Raw genomic sequence first — 5,000 nt, 5'->3', positions numbered from 1 at the left:
CTATTACTAAGTGATCTTAATAAAGATTTCTTTTAAAATAATATGTCGGTATTTTACATCTCCACCAATTACTGTTGTCAATTGATCGAAATAATAAAAACCTGTCAACTTACATTCAAACTTATATAGCTAGCACATCAATACAAGGACATCAAATAAACCTTCCTGGTACAATCTGTGGCTATAAAGTCTTCATCAAGTTAACTCGTATATGTGACTTGGGTCTCTAACTTCGTGATCAATATGAGAAAGACAATTTAAACATTTAAGACATTTGGACGCACTGACATTTTATACGGACCTGTCGTCGCTATAAATGACCACAAGGTGGCAGTGTAGGACCATGAAAATAGGAGAGTGTCTCTGGATGAATATCTGATACACTTCAATCATTTAACGCATCATGGTCTGTGCATGTAACTTTAGCTGAACATCTTCAACATATATATGGGCCTATAGTCAACACATCTAGTATACTTCAAACTACAAAATAGATCCATTAAAGACATTGGGAAAATATAGTTGAAAGTAGGTTTTAAAGGAATGTGAAAAGGGAAGAGATTTATGACTGTCCTGATTTAGAGAGGGGGTAGTGATGAGACTCTGGATAGTGTCAACAGCAGTCATTGGTTCCTTCGTATTGACACGGTGTGTATTCCCGTTCTCACCCAATGGTGACTGTCCCTTCTGATTAAACAGAACAGTCTGGTACTCCAAATGAAGAAAGGAGGGTGATTCCCTATATTCAGATGTGTGAGAAGTATGGATGGGTGATTGTATAGTTCATTAGTATTCCTGAGTTCTTGAGTCCTTCTCCTCCTGATGGCTGAAAGATAAAGGTCGTTAATTGTGGAATGTGTGATTTTCAAAGCTCTTCGCCGGGTTGGTATCCTGTCGTTAATTTCCTGAGCTGTCCTGTGGAGACATCTCTGGCTGGCATAGACTCAACTCCTTAAGCCATGGACTGTGTCCATTCGACACCTTTATGGCCACTTGTTGTGATAGGCCATTTGGTGTTGATTCAAGAAGACAACAGAAAGGTTGTGGGCTTTCTGCAAATGTCTCCCTGGTATCGCTACAGTATATATACAGTACATATATATATATATATATATATGTATACGCATTTATTACGTATTATCGTTTGCATTATTTGCATTTTGCACTGTCTCCATAGTTTTAGTTTTATATTATGGTATGTAGGCTACATTACCTTTATTTTTTATCTTATTACCTCTTCTCTTTATTATCTCCTGTACTTATTTTTCCCTGGTTCTGTTCTGCCAGTTGCTGCTGTGGCACCCAAATTTCCCCACGGGGATTAATAAAATGATATCTTATCTTATCTTATCTTATCTTATCTTATCTTATCTTATCTTATATCCCTCCCTGCTGAAAAACATCAAAACCCATTGGAAGAATCCTGATGGTTTCCGTTACCATTAAGGACCATCACAGCCCATTAGGACCATCATGAAATGGTTTGTAGTGGGTTTTGGACACTTATCTAATGGTTTCCATTACATCTCTAATGGTTTCTGTTACAGGCTGTATTGGTCTCTAATGGTTTGTAATGGTTGCTAATTATTTCTGATGGTTACCATTATGGGCTGCTTTGGTTTCTATTGATCTGTGATGGTTTCTAATGGTTTCCATTACAGGGTTTATTGGTTCCTAATGGTTTGTGATGGATTGTAATGGTTTCCATTATGGGCTAGGCTATTGGTCTCAAATGGTTTGTAATGGTTCCCAATTGTTTCTGATGGTTTTCATTACAGTTGGTTTGTAATGGTTTGTGATGGTTTATAATAGTTTGTAATGGTTTGTGATGGTTTATAATAGTTTGTAATGGTTTGTGATGGTTTGTTATAGTTTGTAATGGTTTGTGATGGTTTGTAATGGTTTCCATTTAGAGCTATGATGATTTCTAATGGTTTGTGATGATTTCCAATAGAACACAATATGCTCTAATGCTTTCCATCAATCATGCCAATACAAATCATTACATGCCATCAGAAACCATTACAGTTCCCAATGAAACAATTAAAACCAATAGAACATTTTGTAATGTTTTCTAGTGTGTTTTTTTCAGCCAGGCGCTCATGAAGGACAGTCCAAACAATATTTCTGAGCTATTCCCATGGCGGCCATTTTGAACACTTGAGGTGGGAAACTCACCCCAATTAGATTGTGGTTTTCAGCTGTTTAACACTGACAAACCAGGAAGGAAGAACACTTATAAGCCATGAAATAACGTCAACTTAGATATGGAAATAAACTCTACCTGGAGGATTGGCATAATTCAAAATTAACTTTATTTCAACACATAAGTGAGGACTTCAGACCTAACAGTTATCAAATTATAGCAATCTCAGCTAAAACGACGAGGAACGTTAGCTAGCTACTAGCTAGTTAGCTAAGTTTCTAGCTAGCTCCCTAGACTAGATTCCTGTAGTGGGTCCAATATTTTAACGTTACCTTAAAATGGGAACCTATATCCTTCTGAATTCTTGAGATTCGTTCAATTCTAATACGTTTTTCTGTGGAGAATCTGTGAAATGATAAATGTTTGTCAGATTCCCAATGTTTGTTTGATGCATCTTGGTACACAACAGCAGGACAGGTGGCTGTGGAGTTTCCCACCCTGAGTGGCATAAGTTCAAAATGGCCGCTGTGAGTGCTGAACAGTTTTAATGTTGATAGTTATGTCTTGCAACTGTTTTATAAGGCTGTCCTTCAGAGCATCTTGTCCTTTGGCCTGATCTGTGTGTTCGGTAACATGCACAACCAAGACCAGGATAAGTTGCAGCGCATGATCAAGATGGCGAGTCGAGTCACTGGGTGTGACCAGATGTCAGCTGCCCAGTTGTGTAAAGACCTCATTCTGAGTAAGGCTGAGCGCATCCTCAGTGACCCTACTCACCCTCTACACAACAGGTTCCAACTAAGCTATCGGGGCAAAGGTAGGATTCTGCAAAGGAAAATAAGTACAACCAGGTTCAGCAAGTCTTTTGTTCCTTCAGTAGACTGTTAAATAAGAGGGACAGTAGAAAACATAGGATTTGATGGTTTTGGCCAGGGCTATGTGGAATGGTTATCCTTGTGCAACACTTGTATGGTGCAATATACTTTATATATCTTATTTTATTAATTGGTTATAATGCTGATGCAGAGTTTGTTTCTCAGGGATCATGTAGTCCGCTGTATATGAAGTATTTATGTCTCTACATTAGTGTGTGTGTCAGCGTATGCCAGAGCGAGGGTGCTTGGAAATGCTCTGTGTGTGTGTGTGTGTGTGTGTGTGCACTCGCGGGCGTGTGTGTGGGCGCGTGTGTTGGGTCGATGGAAGGGGGGACTGTATACTGTATAGTTGTATTTATATTTGTTTTTATGACTGCTTTGTGTACTTTTGCACCTTGACCACCTGAATTTCCCAATCTGGGATAACAAAGTTTACCTTGACCTTGACCTTGACCTTGCCCTGTAGTTTTCTTTCTTCTTATTACTATTTGTGATTGCAACAACATATTTTCCCCATGGGAATCTTAAAAGTTGAATCTTATCTTATTTTACACAAACATTGTAGTTTGTTAGATAGGGATCTTTTGGTTCTTCTTGGCATTTATGTTTCAATTCTTGTCTCGTTGGCCAGATCTTGGGGAAAGAATCCTGAATACATTTACAGGACTTGAATAAAACATAATGTTTTGGGTTTATCTTATCTTGCGGTTGATTTGTCTCCTTCTGAGGTGATTTAACGTGCGAGGCGAGGAAAGTCGAACACGTGTTTGTGACAGAAAGATTGGCAGTTCAAATCCCCTGGTAACACCTGGGAGGGAGAAGAGTAACAGTCTCTCTCCGCTCTCTCAATGGTCTGAATACAGCCTACACCATACACCATACATATAACTGCTTCATATCTTTTTGGTCCGGTGTCTGTCTGACTCTCTCTGACAGATTGTATTCCACAAATGGAAAGTAAGGGAATTTCTCTGATACTGAAGAATGTAATAGCAAGTTAAAAGGTTCAATATCCAACTTCGTATTGGCTTTACTGTGTTTAGCTGTACACTCAAAATGCTGCTGTTGGGCAAAATCTGGTCGGATCTGTATGGAAATTGGTGTACATGTTCCACATAAAGGTTGGAACATGATTGCCAAGTTTCATAGCAATTGGTGAAATTCTGTTTGAGTTATAAGCCAAAATGTGATAGGCCACGCCCACTTTCACTAATGACAACCAAGCTTCAGATTTTGACTAGGACCTGGTCCTAGAGCACGTGTACCGAATTTCGTGTAATTTCACCAATTGGATTAGGAGATACAGTTTTCTGGCCTTTGTGGCGCCCCCTGTTGGTCAGTATTTAAATGGCTTTGCACACGTTCATTCATTATATGTGAACATGTTGTCCAAGTTTCATGATGATTGGACCATCTATCTCAAAGTTATAACAATTTAGCTTATAGGCCACGCCTCCTTCACAACTTTAAGAGTTAATATTGTCAAAACTACAGTAGATATGAACAATCTATGAACAGAATTTAAAGAGCGTAGGACCATAGATGCTACTGACCAATTTTGGTGGTAATCGGTCAAACGGTGTAGAAGGAGATGTTAAAAATGTGTTTTTCAAATAATTCAAAATATCTCAAAAATTTTTTTTGAGGGTCCTAGAGTACGGTTAGCTGGACATGTGTACCAAGTTTCATGTAAATCGGACAAACGGTGTGGGAGATACAGCCCTTTAAACTTTTGATTTTTGACCTTTAATTATAGCGCCACCATCAGGCCGGAGGGGGTCATATTTCTTGGGGGTCGAATTGAAGCCGTACTAGACCATGGTGCAAAGTTTCATGCCTCTAGCATTTACCATCTCACGGGAAATTGAGTCAGAGAGAAAAACAATAATAATTTAGCATTGAAAACAGGTAGGATGACATATTTCTATGACAAATTGCATTCAATACACAGTATTTCGGCCGGAAAAAAATATTCTTGC

The 5,000-nt window shown here is 38.7% G+C and overlaps 1 protein-coding gene across 1 annotated transcript in view; it reads left to right on the top strand.

The window, feature by feature from the left end:
* mfng (MFNG O-fucosylpeptide 3-beta-N-acetylglucosaminyltransferase) overlaps positions 1-5,000 on the top strand; it is a 36,804-nt gene that overhangs the window by 10,555 nt on the left and 21,249 nt on the right. The gene's annotated exons all lie outside the window — the stretch shown is intronic.

Source organism: Centroberyx gerrardi, chromosome 3 (assembly GCF_048128805.1).
Source record: "Centroberyx gerrardi isolate f3 chromosome 3, fCenGer3.hap1.cur.20231027, whole genome shotgun sequence".
In the NCBI taxonomy this organism is placed as follows: domain Eukaryota; kingdom Metazoa; phylum Chordata; class Actinopteri; order Beryciformes; family Berycidae; genus Centroberyx; species Centroberyx gerrardi.
This window is presented reverse-complemented; position numbering and strand designations above follow the sequence as displayed.